The following is a 17091-nucleotide window of genomic DNA, read 5'->3' on the forward strand; positions in this document are numbered from 1 at the left end:
GGATAGGAAATGGGCCTTAGGTAGGTACCAACTTGCTTTGAGCAGTCTGACCCAGAATCAGCTGCACCATGTTAGTGGGCAACATACCTTGGGATGTGGGACTTGTGCTGGAGGTGGCTGGACTATGCACTAGAAGAACCAAAAGGCTGTTCTAACTTCCTGGGTCAAGGCCTGAGGGACCAATCTTTTGGCCTAGGATTGTGACCTTTTATTCATTTTGCAATGTAACATACCCCCTTCCTACACCTCACCCTCTACCCCCACCACCCCTACCCAGTACCACACCTAGATTCCCAGTGGCCCTGAGTGAACTTTTAGTATTGGGCCCCCCATGGCAGAGATAATGATAATAATAATCAGACAATGGGAAAAAAAACCCAACATTTTCAGGCCCTCTTTTTGTCTGAGCCCCAGGTGGCCGCCCAGTTTGCCCATGCCTTTATCTGGGTCTGCCCCTACCCCAGAGTAGGTGTAGGGCCACCATTTCTCCCCAGGGAGAGAACAAGCCTCACCTGCACATTTGCAAGCTTTTAGCAGTAAAAAAAGACTTTCCCCTGGAATGAGTTTCTAACTCCCAGTATATATACCCTGGAGAATGATTCACTTTGCTTCCTTTGCTATGCCATGTAGGCTTAGCTTTCTCCTTCTCTTTAAGGACCACGAATAGAAAGAAAATAATCCAAGTGCTTCTGCTCTGAGCAGGGAGTTCACCTCTGCCATGCCTGTAATTCACTTAAAAATGATAGAAGAGATAAAAAGATGTATAGTTACGTAATAAAGGCACGTTTCATTTCCACAGCTACCCAGTGGCTGCTGTTACGCCATGTCATTTCGACTTCTCTGCAAAGAATTGTAGCATTCAACCAGCCCCATCCCTGCTAGCCATGTGAATCCACTGCAAAACATCAGAAGCTACATCTAGTGAAAACTTAACTTTCAAAGAATGCAGGGGATTAACTAAATAACAAGCCATCAAATTTCCACGGGACTCTCTGCAAGCAGGTATATCTTCAATTGGCATAAGACAAGCAGAGGCAAGCATCATTCATAACAGAAAGAGCAATCAATATTGTTAATATAAATAAGCAAATCCTTTTTTGTCGACTGGAGGCAAAATCCTCATGTGGAAGCCCCCCTATTGGGATGACAGAGGGTGTTACAGCAAATTGGCACATGGATATATCCTTGTTTCTGCCAAGGGAAACTTCCCTGGTGCTTGTTCCCATTGCTGGCCTGATCCAAAGCAGGGAGCAATCAAGAGAAAGACACTCTGTGAGTCTGATGGCTTTGAACCTGGCTTTCTTCTAGGTGCTAGCTAAGGGACACTATCAGGATTTCGTTTCTTAGGAACAATAACATTCAATAATCTTTGGTTTGTTACAAAAAGGAAGAGACAGAGAATTTTAAAAAGGAAGAAAGCAAGGGCGAAATGAAAGAGGAAAAAAAAAAAGAACCCTGAAAAATAAATTCCTTCCACACTGAAGTGCATGTACTGAAAAGCTCCCTCTCCTGTTCACAAAGATTGTAGCTTAGGTGTTAATTTAAGCAAAACAAACCTTTCAAACGCTGCTCTGCAGCCAGAAATACAAAGCACATGACTGTGCATTAAGATACCACGTTTCCTGGTTGCATGATCGCTTCTCGTATGCCTGCCTCACCCAGAGGCCTTGTCCATTCTGACCTGCTCACTTGTCTTGGCCAGTTGGCTGGTTGGCTCCTTTCCCAGCAGTCAGTGCTCTCCAAGCATGACATCGATCATTGCTGAAGTCAGGAAGATGGCACTTACCTGATGGGGTAGGCGGAAGCTCCCTCTCTTACCATATGCTGGGAATTGTCAGTGGCCGCTTGAAGCCAAGGCTGGCTATTTCTCATGCCAGGAAACAGGCCTTTTCCATAGTGTGCCAAAAAACCAAAAGGCCAACTTTTTGCTTATTATGTTTCACACTGAGCAGTTTTATAGCAGTCTGGGTGGCTCCAGGACTTACTGGCCCCTGCTTTCTAGCAAAGCAGACAGGAGATTGTGAAATAAGACACCTGTAACTGGTAAGAAGGTGAAAGGAAAAAAAAAAGCATGTGTCTTATATCACCCCTGTAGAGAAACGCTGGAGTTACCATATTCATACAGACTACACTGATATCTGGTTGTCCAGTAGTGGACACAGCACCTGGTGTTTCAGAGAAAGAAACAGAAAAGGAGCGTCCACCTAGCTATTTGTACAATGCCCTACTTTGGATGCAGTCACCTTCCTGACCCCCACAGTGATCAGCTTAGCCTCTGAAGCATGACATTTGATTTTATCCTCAGAGGCCATCTTGCACATTTGACTGTAGGACTGTGATAAGACCACTGTCTATGTGCCCTGAATGCTCAGCTCAAGGGAGCGTAAGCCTCATCAGCACTCCAGTGGGGACAGGGTTGGGACGTGCGTGATGGGCCTGACCTACTTCTGCATCAAGTGATGGGCTAAAGCCAGCATGGAGGACACACGTGCTGATTCCCCACAAAGGAGGCGAGAGTCAGATTTGTTCTGGAGGCAGAACGGTTTTGGAAATTGGCTTTGGACATGTGACTCTGCCAGCATGGCTCTGACTTGTATCGAGCTTGTGGCTTTCATGGCAACAGATGTTATTACTGGTTCTAAGATGATCCTGAAAATGCTGCTATTATCCTCTAGGTCTGAAGTTAGCTCTGATAATCCTTAGCCTTTTAGAAGCATACAATTTGTCCTACTGTATCAGACAATGGGTCCAACAGGTTCAAGTTTCTTCCTTTGACAGTGGCCAATACGGGATCCTACGAAGGAAGATGGATACCTTTACAATGCATTTAGGGTCTGCTGGGAGGGAAGGGGTGGCTGCAATGCTGTCATCTATCTCTGCCAATCTCTCACCAGATCCCCTCTTTTCATAAACATCTCCTTTTTCCTTTCTTGTACCCTGTTCTTGCAGAAAGGGGAGAAAAAGAAGGAAACATTTCCAAACATCAAGTGAAGAAAACTCCTTTTGAATTGTAAATTACATGGAAAGACTTTCCCCCCCCCTTCGAATGAGGAGGTGGAAGCAGAGGAAATCCAGGCCAAAGGATTACTTCACATTGCTTCTAACGCATGAAACTTTCAAAAAGAGAAAATTCTATTTTGGATTATTCAGCGGTTCTTTTTTCTCCTCTTCTTTTATGAAAAGTTCTTTTTTTCCCCCCCCATAAAGTGTTTATTACTCACAGTCTTACATACTCAGACGCACACATGCACAAACTGCAGAGCTCTTTAGAGAGAGAAAACCGGGCCAGCTCTGCAAAAGTGCAGAGAAGATCTTTTGCTAAAATGATCTCAAGGTCAGTTTTCGGGGTCTTTAGGTTTTTATATTCAATCCAACCACATTTCATGTCTCTGCTTTGCTTGCTTAACTTACTAGAAACTTGGGCACAATTTTGCTTGTGTTGGCAGTTTTAAGGTGTGGATTCATGCAGGCTATTTACAAGATGCCAAGGGATGTCAAATCCTGAACATGTGTTTTTGTCCTACAGTCATTCTCTGACAGCAGAAATAGTCTGCAGCTTATCAGATCCATTTGCTGATATTTAACATCTTTTTTTTTTTCCACGACAAAGGTTTGGGGTGAGATGAATTTTAATGTTTCTCTCTGCTGAAGCTGACAAAAAAAAAAAGCCTTTATGCATTTAGCTCTAACTTAGAAGGAAACTGGAGCTTTACATTGAAATGCAAAGAAGGCCAATTCCGTTTATTACAAAACTCCCACCTACCCTGAGATGATGCCGTCTGTTTGTTTTTTAGCACTCACAGTATTCTCTAACCGGTGTATTGAATGAAGAAGCACAGTTACTTAGTGGCAGAGGTCTCTAAACTTATTTCTAGTGTATGTTCTTTGGGACAGAGAGCATGTCTTAATTTATGTTTGTAGTGGAGCCTGACTTGCAAAAAAGCCGGATTGTGAATTTTCATAGAACGACATATTAGAAATGGGATCACGTTCTTTATTATTCATGAGTATTTAAACAACCAGAAGGTGTACATAAAATTATTCACAGATCTCCAAAGTTTTACTGTATTTGGGTACTTTTGTACCAAAAGTTCATGAATTATTAGTACGTGAAAGATTCAGTCAGCTGATTGGGGAGCAGAAAATGTCATCTCTTTAAGACAATCAATATTAACAATAGGGAATTGTCAAAGTGAATGGTTTGCTAACTTGTAATACTCAGGTAAGATTTTTCAAACCGGGGGATAGACGTAGATAGCTAATTTTTCAAAGAGTATTTGCATATAGTCAATACATTTCCAGAATTCAGGTCTAGTTTCTGCAAAACATTTGCCAGGCACAAAAGAAGTGACATTTTTAAAGACTGTTAGCCATAACCAGTATTTTTGACAATATTTAATATGCAGAGTGCTATTCAAGTATATGGTGACATAGCCATATTTTTTTACTGTAATAGGAGATATGCCATCTCTGCTTTCTGCAGGCATCATTCTACTTAGGGGCATTATTTTCTCACTACCCAATAACATCAATTTCTCTGCATTTCAGCATATATGTTTCAACATGTCCAGCGTTGTGATATCAAGCCAACAGATGATATGGAATAGAAATGAGGAAACAGAATCTGAAGTTAGTTTGCTCTAGTAAACAGAAGTGAGAGGTGCATTCAGTTTTTTTAATGTCCAGTTGATCCCCCTCCAAACTATCCAGAAATAAGACAATGTAAGCTCTTAATGTGTAGATCAGTCTGGTAATCACTGAAGACCTTGCTTTTGTGTGATGCTTCCAACTACCAGTATTCTTCCTTCTGATCAGGTTAGAAAGAGCTGATCCCCTTCCTGGATTTCAGCTTCTCCAATTCTGGATCCAGTCTTTACCAATGGAAAAAAAAAATCTTTTAATGTAAAAATACAAAAGTATTAATTCCAACCCCCCCCCCAAAAAAAATCCCATTTTAAGTTTTCAGTAAACTGTGGAGTTTGTTCTTGTATTTGACCTAATCTGTCTGTTAGTTGGAAGAGTTTATTTTGGCACTGATATCTCAGCTGATCTGAACTTCTACCACCTGGCTTTTATGTTCAGAAAGTCCATGCGGATCTCATAACCTAAACAGTTCAAAGCAGATGGGGGCTTGAAGGCAAAGTTGACTCATGGATCTCCACTTGATATGTGATCAGCAGAGATCAGCTTGGAAGACAAGGTCTTCTGATGCTGTCTAACCGACCCCAGACCCCTGTGAGCTTTCTCTGTGCATTTTCTTGTTCCAGTGGGCCACGTCCTTTATTTTGTTGGCAAATAAGGTAAGCGACCTCTAGTCTGCCTGCACATATGCTACTAACATTGTTGGTTTTGTTTCAGCAAACTGCATGAGGATGATATAGGCAGCTGCCAAAAGAGAAGGCCCCGTCAAACCCAGTAGACCGCCAAAGCACCAAGGTGAGTCGCAGCCGGCATCGCTTTAGTTATTAAGCAGAGCAGCTGTGTCACGTTGAGTTAGTTTACATCATAATCTAAATCAACCATGAAGGATGAAGATTCATCAAAGAAAAAACAATAAAGTGAAGTGAGGCTTTCAAACAAACTATTAAACAAACTGTGGTTTGGGTTAAATCCCAACTAATTAGCATGATCACAGCTAAAGGAGTGGCTATACTGGTCATTTCCTAGGAAAGTGGCCAAAGCATGACCTAAGAAGGGAAAGAAGCACCATGTTTTGTGGAGGGATGTTTGCCATATTGCTCTTAGTCTCCCTTCTTTCCCTGTTCCTGGATTTCTCAGAAGCTCCTGAATGAACCTTGAGTCTTCTCCTCAAACTCTGGAAGTAGAAATGAACAGCAAATACTGAGCCGCACTGTAGCCAGGGTGGGGTGACAGAGGCGCCAGCCCCAGGCACTGACTTAGAGGGTTTGCCAGTATGCCCTGCTGCCCCCAGGAGTCTCTCCACAGCACCCAGAGCCCTGCAGATCCCAGCCATAGGAAGTCAGGGAGGTGCAGATGATCAGGGGCAGCACCATGCCCAGCATTGTACCTGGAGGGGGCAGGGGGTGGAAAGATGCCCCTTTCCTCCAGGAAGATTTGCCATGGGAGGCTCAGCTCTACTTTTGGGGGTTAGAGGGGCAAACAGGGCACCAGGAAGGGCTTTAAGAGCAGCTTTCTGTCCCTCAGTAGCAGCAGCCCATGCTGCTAAAGCAGCAGCAGTAGCAATGAGGACAGCCCAGGCAACTTAGACTCTCTTTTTCCCTCTCCATCTCTCTCCCCCATGACCCACCCTGGGCTCTTTAAAAGCTTGTGATGCTTCAAGTATGAATTGAGTAGTTATATTTAAGGAAACACAGTATATTACATATAAGAAGACTAATGGCTGGTAGTAGTTGACTTGTGACAAGTTGAGCACAGAATAAAACACATGCCCTAGTGTCAGCCCCAGTTTCAACTAAGAGTTTCCCTACAAGGGCGGGTTTAGCCATGATGAGAAGGGTTTGTAATGAAGGGCCTGTAAACTATCTTCACTTCTGGTACACCAAGATTTAATAGTACTTTTTTCCTCCTTCAGCTGAAGCAGTGGTAGATGGGAGAAAGGGGTATGGGCCAGGATATAAAAGACTGAGCCGGGGCTGAGTCAGTTTGTCTGTGGTCAGGGATGGGGAGACTTTCTTCTAGTTGGGCTCTTCACAGGTTTAAATGGAGCCAATGATGATAGATTTGGTGCAGCTGCTTAGGGATTGCCATGATGGGTGTAGGACATCTGCGTCTTCAGACAGACAAGTTTCAAGGACAGGGGGATTGCTTTTCAGCTTGCATCAGAAGCTCTGGAGCAGCCTTCCAGTCAGAGTTGTGGGGAAACCAAAAAAGCTAGGTTTAAACAGACCTTGATACTTTTCTATTGGGTCGGTGTGATATGATTGACAGTGAAAGCAAGAAGCTGAACTGAATAACTCAGGTAGTCCCATCCATTTCTCTGTTCTTTTTTTTTTTAAATAAATAAATAGCAATTTAATCAATGAGCTCAGCATCATATCATGGAGATTGGAAGAGGAAGCGTAGTAGTGGGTAAGGGAAATTCAGAACACGTTAATTATGGGTGCAGCCAACGTTAGCTATGTTTGGGTCACTTGTCACAGTCAGGAGGTCATAAAAGACTGAAAGCTCAGGGAGATTCCTCACTCCACGCAGTGGAAGCTAAACAGGTTAGCTTAACATTTCTCCTGTGAGTGCAAACAAGAGTGCCTTTTGGGTTGTGATTTTTTTTCTACCAATAAAAGCATCACAAACACCTGAAATGTTTATACTTTGGGCAGGAGTGTGTCAACTCCAAGCCAAGGTTGATACATAAGCAACCAGTGGCCCTTTTGAGCTCCAACGCTTTTCCTCTTTCTCCTCGTCTTTAGGAAGTAGTATTGTACCGCTAGTTTGTACCAAGAGCAAGTTCCTGTCCTCCGTATGCCATTGGGGTCAAATTCTGCTTGCTTTTTTGTGCTGAGCACATCTGGAACCTCTGACTTGCTTACATTCAATCAAAGTAATTTCATGTGAAAGTGTAAATGCCTGTCCTTCCTCCTAAATTGCAGTCATACTCAGGCCAGTGCTTTTCAACATATTCGTCACTGATTTGGATACACGTGTGAAAAGCGTACTGGCAAAGTTGCAGATGACACCAAATTATGGGGGAGTGCGGTCACACTGGAGGACAGGCTGAGGATACAGGCTGATCTGGACAGGCTTGTAAGGTGGGCGGATCAAAACCTGATGATGTTTAACACTGAGAAATGTAAAGTGCTCCATCTGAGGAGAAATAATCTGCAACATACAGGCTTGGCGGTGCTACACTAGCCAGCCCCACAACTGAAAGAGACCTGGGGGTCATGATGGACCACAGAATGAAGATGAGCCACCAATGCAGTGCTATAGCTGACAGAGTGAACTATACACTAGCATGCCTCAGCCGATGCATCTCAAACAAGACTAAGGATGTCAACCTTGTGCTCTACTCAGCATTAGTGAGACCACATCTAGAGTACTGCATCCAGTTCTGGGCACCACACTTCAAGAAGGATGTGGAGAAGTTTCAAAGAGTCCAAAGGAGGGCCACACGTATGATTAAAGGTCTGGACAGGCCATATGAGGAGAGGCTGAAGCACATGGGACTATTCATCCTGGAGAAAAGAAGACTTAGGGGGACTTGGTGGAAGCCTATAAGTATATAATAGGTGAACGTCAGGGGCTGGGAGAGCCATCTGTTCACCGAGGCACCCCAGGGGACAACAAGGAATAATGGACAGAAACTGCTAGAAAATAGCCTCAGATCAGACATAAGGAAAAATGTCTAATGGTTTTCCTGTCCAGAGTCTGAAATAAACTCCCCCCAGAGGTGATATAGTCACCTACCCTGGAGATCTTCAAAAGATGACTAGACGTGCACCTTGCTGGGGTCATCTGACTACAGCAGTCATTTCTTTCCCGGCTAAGAGCAGGGGGGCTGGACCTGATGATCTCATGAGGTCCTTTCCAGCCCCTAACATCTATGAATCTAAATAATACCATTGTCAACATGGCACCCCATTGAATTTACAGAGTTGGGATAAATACATGCTGGGTTCAGAATCACTCTGCTATGGAAAGCCTGGTTATTTTTCATTTGTCTTAAAAGTTTCAGACATGGGGGTAGGGAACATATTTCAGCCAAATACCTCTCACTTTCCAAGCACAACACATTCTTTTCTTTTCTTCAAATGCAGTTCCTTTGCAAATTTCTATGGAGAACAATACAATAATCAACTCTCACCATCTAATTATGCCCTTCCCTTTACAAAAAGGACTCATATTCTTAAATAACACTTCCTGGCAGCAAACAGCTCTGTGGCTCCCTTTGAAAGCAGGGAAAACAATGCAACCCAGCCCAAATATCTTCAGATCATTAATGCTCAGGGAATTGGGTACAGACTCCTTTCTTAGCCTCATCACTGGATGAAAATAATACTTACCCTTGAGCACTTGGCTGCATTCATGTACTGACTGCCGACAATAATCTAATCAGTTAACAATTCTCATTTTGATGATCATTTTCCTGTGAATTGTTTCAACGGTGGAGGGAGAAATATAAATAAATAACGAGCTGCCTTTTGCTGGAAACATGAAGGCCAGGCAAGAGAGTTCATTCCTTTGCAGTTGGCTCCTTGTAACGATTCTAATTTTCCTCTCTGCAAGGTCAGATGTCAACCTGAGGTTCAAGAGGTTAAAAAAGGCCCTTTTACATCGAAATCTTACCCCCTTAACCCGGAGGCATTCGACGGCATAAGCAAAGCACTGCAGGTCGGCAAAAGCCACTGGCCTACATAGTATCTTCCCTTTGTCTTTGCTCTAGCAGTGTGATGCTTTGTTTTTTAATATAAAGAATTTTTTTTTTCTTGTAGAGTAAATTTCAGCCCCCAAATATATGATATGTGCTGTATTTGGTGCATGCTCCCTCAGGCAAACCAAGAGATCTGTAAGTGGTACTATTTTTCCTATCAGCCCTGGAGAGTAGTGTGGCAGCCCTGTGTGTTATTAATGGATAAAATCTGAGCAGCAGCCAACCCCAAGGTGAACCCTATGCATTTAAAACATTTCATCAGACAGCTAAGTATTTTTTTTTCCTTCACTACAGCGGATATCTCTACTGCCACCACTCAATAGATCCCGATAGAAGAGAGCAATAGCTGGACTCACTAATGTGAAAATTGATAGTATGAGCTCTCCAATGAAATATAAACAGCTCTGTGTTTCTTAAGTGTCAATATGAGAGGGGCTGGGCTGGGGAGGTGGTGCAGTGGATTAACCCTAGAATTATTGGGGGGGAAGGGGAGTGGTAAATGGGAAATATTTGTCCAATCAGCCAGCCACGAGAGCTCATTTCTGAGGTTTACGTGGCGGTATGGTTTTGACTCCCCGTTGCTGGAAGCTGGAAACACAGTGACAGCTTACAGCTCCTGACATTGTACTGTTTCCAGCGGTTACAGGAAGGATGGAGAGAGGGAGATCAAGCTGGAGCAGAAAACATCCCCTCTTCCCTTAGACAAGGTGATCCAAGAACGGAGGAAGAATTGCAAGAGTACCGAGACTCCAACTTCGGAGGAGGCCTGCGGCCGGAGGACCACTGCGTTGTGTCTGCGGGATCTGAGTTCTCCCAAGTATCTAACTGTGTTTATTAGAGGAGCAGCTTATTCCTGAGGGAACCACTGAGAAACATGGAATAAGTCTCCTCTTGGTGGGGGAGCTGAGGTCCAGCGTGTTTGTCTCACTGAGCATCACCAGAATGGCTCCTCGAAGGAGCCGCTGGCTGGTTTTCAGTCAGATATTTTAAGAGTCGCCTCATCTGTTTTACTAACAGCACCCGTAATTAGTAAGCTGGGAGGAATTTTCCTCGGGGCCCTCCCTTTTTATTTGTATATGGAAAGCAGATAGTTGATTCCAGTTTTGTTGAGCATCACTTTCACCTCCTGGTTCCCATACATCAGCAGGATGTTACACGGCGTGAGCTGTAAACATGTCAGGGGAACACGATTCCTTTGAAAAATAAACCGTCTCCTCAAAAAGTTTTAAATAGATAGAAGCAGATCGTTTATATTGATGGCCTGTAAGAAATCATATTTGCTTTGCTAATTTCCTAATACGTTTGGGCTCTCAAGTGGCTCAACAGCATTTCCTTTTAGGACAACAAACAGTGACATACACTGTTTCTCAGGGCCTCATACCTCGCAGTATTTAAGGAAAAGTTTGCAGGCTAAATATTGGCTCCCAAGTGAATAGTCAATAAAACAAGCCCTGAATGGGGAGAGAGGATACAAAGAATACACCACCACACACACCATAAATCATCAAAATGTTGCTAAAATCTTCCATATAAATGTGTATTATATAAAGGGCTTTGCTTCTCTGTGTTGCTGGGGACTTGGACCTCTTATCTTGAGTTTCTCCTCTTCAGTTTGTTTACTGAATTTTCAATCTGCTTGTTGAGGCTTAAGGAGTTTTCTACTTATGACTCACCCCTGGAATCAAAGCACGCGGTGGAGGATCATACCTAAGTTGAGAGTCCTTAACCCTGAGCTGGCAGAGGGAAGATTTAGTAAACAAGTCAGAAAAGACTCAAGATAAGGTGCCTGAGAAGCCGGGGGGGGGGAAAAAAATGCATAACATGAGGCAAAACACTCAGCAACATAGTCAGTAATAAGCAAAAAGTACCTTCCTACAGCCCCTCTCAAATAAGCACGCACATTATAAACCCGGCACTGTCTGTTCTACAAGGACCCTCCTATAGAAAGATGGAACAAGGGGGGCATACATTAGCCACCAGTCAGCCACGGTTCCCTAGAGAAGGACAATTCGCTATTAGGCCAGGTACAGACATTACACTTTTACCAGTATAAGTGATTGGAAACCGGTCTATGCCAGTAACAGAGCAGAAGGTCGGTACACATAGACAGTTTTAAAAGTGGGGGAGCCGGGTCTAAGATTTGTCCTCCCGACCAAAGGGCAAATCTGTGTTCTGTTTGCTACCGATTTAAACCATGCCGCTTGCAGCAAACTGCATAAATTAGATTGATTCTGCTTCAGGCTTTTTGAAGATCTACTAGGTCCCTTCCGACCCTAAATCTATGAAACTATGAAACTATAAGGTTTGTACCTAGCACAGGCGATGTGTAGAGAGGGCACTAGGGTGGGACATGTGCCCCCCCCCCCGAAATTGGCCCTCGCCAGCCAGGGAGTGGGGCAGCGAAAGAAGTGCTGGCCAGTTCTTCCCCTGAGATTGGCATCAGCTGGGGAGTGGGGGCGCTGCAAGAAGTGCTAGCAGCACTTCCAGTGTTGCCACCGGTTCTTCTGGGGTTGGCGATTAACCGCTGGGCCACCCCCCCACCCCCGTCGGCGATCAGCTGCTGGTGCCTCCCCAGACTCAGGAGGCAGCAGTCTCACCCGTGGTACCTAGCCTTAGATATCGCTCGTGACTGTCCCTCCTGGAGGTCATCAATCCAGACTGGAGCACTGGCCTTCAACCAGCAATGTACAACAGGGGCAATGAAGAAACGTGTGGCCGGGAAAATGAAAACCTTTTGTACCCAGTCGACTAGAATTAGGCTGGTTGCTTTCCTGCCCCTGCTGCAGCAGATTGTTCAAGGCAAAGACTGGGCTTATAAATCACGCACATACCCACGTGACCTAGCTGCCCTCCCCCTCACCTCCCTTGTTCCTTTACTGGTAAGGGGTCTGAACTGTGCCATCAGTAGCATCATTTATTGTAGTCAGGCAGGACAGAGCTGGAGGGTAGTGTGGTGGCCGAGTCTAACCATTAGAACCTGGGACTCAGTCTTGGGTTTCTGACATCTCTTCATGTCCAACTCTTGTTCCCACACAGGAAATAACTGGTTCCAAGTTTGCTTTAGACTGCAATCTTCAGATTGATTTATTTTTTTACAGACTCTTTTCCAGCCAGACCACTACAAACCTCCAAGTGAACCGAACTGCTAAAATTGCCCCATGCTTGAAAGACAGCGTATAAACAATGTGGTGCTGCTAAATTTTCACAACAAAAGTGAACTGCTTGCAACATGCAGGTGCTTTCAGGTTGAAATAGGGCAGCAAAAGCAGTATGGGTTCATTCAAAACTTTCTTGGGCTTGGGCTTGGGAAAGTTTTGTCAGGACTTAGAAGTTAAATGATTTGTTATCTCTCTTGAGGGCCCAAGCTTTCTATGACTGGGACTTTTATGGTTTTGGGTTTACAGGGAAACTTTTGACAGCTATCCCAGCTATTTTCCAGGGCTGAACAAATTTTCATGAACCTAAGCAAAACTTCAAGGAACCATACAGAAAGCAGAGCAAAAAGTTTAATGAAGTTGTCACCTAAGTTTCACCTGGACCATTCTGGGTTGTAACCAGATCTAGGCATATCACTGATGCACGGGAAAAATCACAAACTTAGGAAATTTGCTCCTGCTCGAGATTTTCAGTTTTTTACTTGATCTAGCATAAGTAAAACAATGAAGGGAAAAATCATAAAAGAATGGTTGTGTTCTCTCCCCCCCACACAATATTTTGGTTAGAACTTTGAAATATCAATAACAACTTTATCAAAAATTCAAATTTGGAAAATGTTGATGAGCACAGAGTAGAATAAAGCCATGATGTAAAATGAAATTTGCATACCTCAGTATTTGTGCCATCATTAAAAATGATAAATCAGGTCCCTAGAAATCCTGGCTTAAAACAACAAATTTTTAAACATGCTGCTTTTTTTATTATGATTTCTCTACTTATCTTTCTTAACTTTAGGTTTCAACCATTAAAGTGTTCCTCTTTGTCTGGTTTCAGACCTTTGAATGAGAATCATAGATTTGATCTAGTAACATAACTGAAGCAGGTGGGACTTCAAGTACAATGTTAGACAACCTGAGAATCATGATGACAAAATGAGAGCTGGGAACACTACTCATCCATTCACTTTGCCCTAAAGAAAATTTACACAGCTTTAAATTCTTGTTGGAACTAACAGATCCTGCAACTGTGGATGTGGATGCGCCTGGGGAATTTTCTTTGAAGGGCCTGGATTCATTGCCTCCTTCTGTTTAACAAACCCTGAACTTGTTCATTTTTAGTGCTTAGTCCTTAGCCCTATCTGCTTAACCAGGCTTAGATGCGTCAGCAACGTGAAGCGGGTGCATGCGGGTGTAGGTGCACCCCCTGAGATTGGTCATGCACCCCCTGAGTGAAGTGCCGGCAACACTTCTGGCAGTGATCAACCACTGGGGGACCCTCCCCGGTCGGTGATTGGCCACCTGGGGGGACACCCCACCCCAGTCGGCCATTGGCCGCTGGTGCCCCCCCAATATTAGGAGGCACCATTCACCCATATTTAGATGTCTTACTCAAGGATGATGGATTTTTTTGTTGTCAAGTGGGATGTAGAGATCATTGAAAAATGTTCTGTTTTCCCATCAAAAAAAAAAGTTTTTTCAAGCAAATAGAAAAGTTCATTGACTTTTTCTTTTCTCCCAACAAAATGTGCCCCATTTCTTATCAGCTTTCTTTGGGAGTTATCTTGTTTTTCTGGTAGTTAACTTTATTTTAGCTGAGATAGATAGATAGATAGATAGATAGATAGATAGATAGATAATTATGAATCTTGTAAACAATTGCTTGATGGATACATCTTCTAATTTAGGTACATTTTTCTAATTGGAAAAAATAAATGAATTCCATTTTCCAAGTGTTCTGGGCTGTTTGAAAAGTTCTGAGTAGCAGAAACAAAGAAAACAACCCCATCCCCCAAAAACCTTCATATGCTATCACCTCAATTTTCACCTTATAGTTGAATAAAGAAGGCCCCAAGTCTGCTAACTCACCCACCTTTTAAGAGTGACTAGCAAGTTGCTCCCTGCCTTCAACCCTTGGAAACAGTTTCATCACCCAGAGTCCCTACTCCACAGGGATCATTGGAGGTGAGAGAGAGAAATGGAGTAGGGGAAACACCAGAGGCAGCAGCAGAATGGAAAAGGAGTCATAGTAAAAATACTAAAGGAGAAGTGGAGAGAGAAAAAAGTAGAAACAGTGAGAGAAAACAGTGGAAGTTAGAGCAAATGAGGAAGATACACAGACCGTTTAGCCTTAAGGTATTGCTTTTCCCACCCGGGTAATTAGAAATCATAGGTCCCGGTCCAGAGAAATGTTAAAAGAAAATGACATAGTTCTCTAAAATTTAGCTATCTGGATTTTATCTGTTTTACTCTCACAAGTCTTTTTGACAGCATGTTGCTCTTCTGTGTCCTTAGTAATTTCATTAGGGAAAATTCGTCTCCTTCCGGCTGTAGGGAACTAGATACCTTAGTGGCCTATTGACCAGGCCTGGCAAATACAATCCGCACAAGGGTTAGCCTACAACCAACTTCCCTTTGGCTGGAGATGGACAATCACAGCAAGAGAGGCTGTCATATTGGCCCCAATGTTCATTAATTCATCATATTAAAATAAAATCAACGAAAAAGTTGAATTAGCAGTGACCCGCGAGTCCCCAGGGACAATCCTGCGACTTGGTTGGTTCAGCTCTGAGCTTAACATGCAGCTGTTTTAAAAAGGAACAGCAACGCTATTTGCTGGGATGTCCATTAGTTATGTACTTCCTCTGAGGCAGAAAGTTGGGTGCCCTTTGCAGTAGCAAAGCTAAATTTGCACCCATTGGAGGCTCTCTCTGAAACATGTTTGAGGGAAATTGGTCAAATGATACAGATTGCATCGAGAGAGATGAACTTTATCTGGATTTAAGATGTGCTTGAAGATGGAGAGAGCCAGTTTTACATTCTCCGAGTAAGTCGGTATCATCCAAGGACAGAGAGGAGGGGTAACAGGCACAATGTGGAAAGTTTTAAAAGCATCTCCCTTCCAACAAGTCTGTAAAAATGCTGATCTGAAAGACTTCAAGCAAGTCACTTGAGGCTCATTTTCAGTATGGCTAAAGTTCTGAAACTCAGCCTGCAAAATCTCAGGAAGCAGCTGGGTTCCTAATTAAAACAAATCGTTAATAGATTTAGCAGGCCAAATTTATGCTTTTCAATTAAAAATGCTATTGGGTTTGGTGTCTGCTTGCGCGTGTGTGTGCATGTGTGCGCACTCATGCATAGAGCATGTAGGTGTACAGCCGGGCTGTAATGTTCAAAAGGACTGGGGCAGAAAGCTGGTCCACACAGTTTGCTCTAATAGATTTAAAGCGTCTTGGAGGCTTGTGTAGAACAGAACGTAGCAGATATTTGGAGAAGGATAGCATGTGTCAAGACATGTACAGTGTCAGGGACATCGGGTCTGCTTTATGAATTAATTTCCTGACAAGTTAGTCTGTCCTTCAGAATGAAAGCAGTTGGAAATTTTTCCTGCAATAATTTGTTCTCATTTGGAAGCTACAAATATTTCAGGTTTAGAGTGATGTGTGTGAGCTATCAACAGACTGACCTATGTTCATGCAGGAGGAATTTGTCCTTAAATTAACCCCCCTTTAACTTACTCCTGAGTCTCATCATTAGACCAAGAGCATTCATTTGCTTGCATTTACAGTAGCTTCCTTCACAGACCCTTGTCTAAACCCGGGTGAAATAGTCTTCTTTTCTTTCTTCCCTTTTCTTTTCTTTTTCATTTGACAAGATGAAAACCTACTTCTACAGCATCGATTTTGATATACACATTTCACATCCATTCATTTGGTTAAAGCAAAAAACTAATCTGACCCTACAGGGTTTGCCTTTTGAGGCAAAAATCTAAGCCGATGGCACCTATAGCCATGTGAAACTGCTTATTTTCATTTCTCTTTTTATGTTATTATTATTGTTGGCTTTACTTGTACCTCCAAACATCCTCTTTTTAAAAGGATGTTCCCATTCTTTATTTTTCCAAATATCAATAAGTCCTCCCTTCCTCTTGCATTTTATGAAAGCCCATGGTCAATGATAAAAAACGTAAAACGTTGGAAAAACAATGGGAAAACAAAGTATGTCAATGCCTATTCCCTTCATTTAAACACAGAACTTTTACTGTGCAGCATCCTGGCTCAGTGCTCCGGTAAAAGCAAATTGCATCCCCTTTCAGCTGTATGAATATGTATATATGTATTTTTCTATGAAGCGTTATAAATGGGGGGCTTCACATAGGTGCAAGGGTCTGCGATAGCAGATTCAGATGCCAAGATTGGACCTGACTCCATACACAAATATTTGTAAGCGCAAGGACTGTGTGTGCTATAGCTAAATGAGACTAGCTGTTCTATTTGCCTACAGATTTGCTGCAATGCCAGCAATTTAGTACATTGCCTTGCGAAGTGTTTTTTGAGATACCTTGCCTATGAACAAAACAAATTCTATTCAAGTGTGTTGTAAGGCGGTGAGCTGAAGTGATTTATTCGCACTATAGAGAAGGGCATGGTTAGCACGGTATGTTTTTTTGCATATTCTGGGGACCTGCTGGTGGGCAGGGGGGAGGTTGGGGTTGTCGGGGGGAGCACAGCAAATTTCATGCTCCTGCAGTTAAACCCTGAAGATCTCATTTAGGATGAGATTAAGCTCTGGAACTAAATCTGAAAGTGA

The 17091-nt window shown here is 43.2% G+C and overlaps 1 long non-coding RNA gene across 2 annotated transcripts in view; it reads left to right on the plus strand.

The window, feature by feature from the left end:
• The window catches only part of LOC109288483, a 65259-nt gene extending 51524 nt beyond the window's left edge, over positions 1-13735 (plus strand). For both annotated transcript variants that reach the window (XR_002095156.1, XR_002095157.1), the window contains 2 exons: positions 5359-5436; positions 13301-13735. This is a non-coding gene — a long non-coding RNA (uncharacterized LOC109288483). The remainder of the gene's footprint in view (positions 1-5358; positions 5437-13300) is intronic.
• The last annotated feature ends 3356 nt before the right edge of the window (positions 13736-17091 follow it).

Source organism: Gavialis gangeticus, unplaced genomic scaffold (genome assembly GCF_001723915.1).
Source record: "Gavialis gangeticus isolate Ggan-Ray unplaced genomic scaffold, GavGan_comp1, whole genome shotgun sequence".
NCBI classification, from domain to species: domain Eukaryota; kingdom Metazoa; phylum Chordata; order Crocodylia; family Gavialidae; genus Gavialis; species Gavialis gangeticus.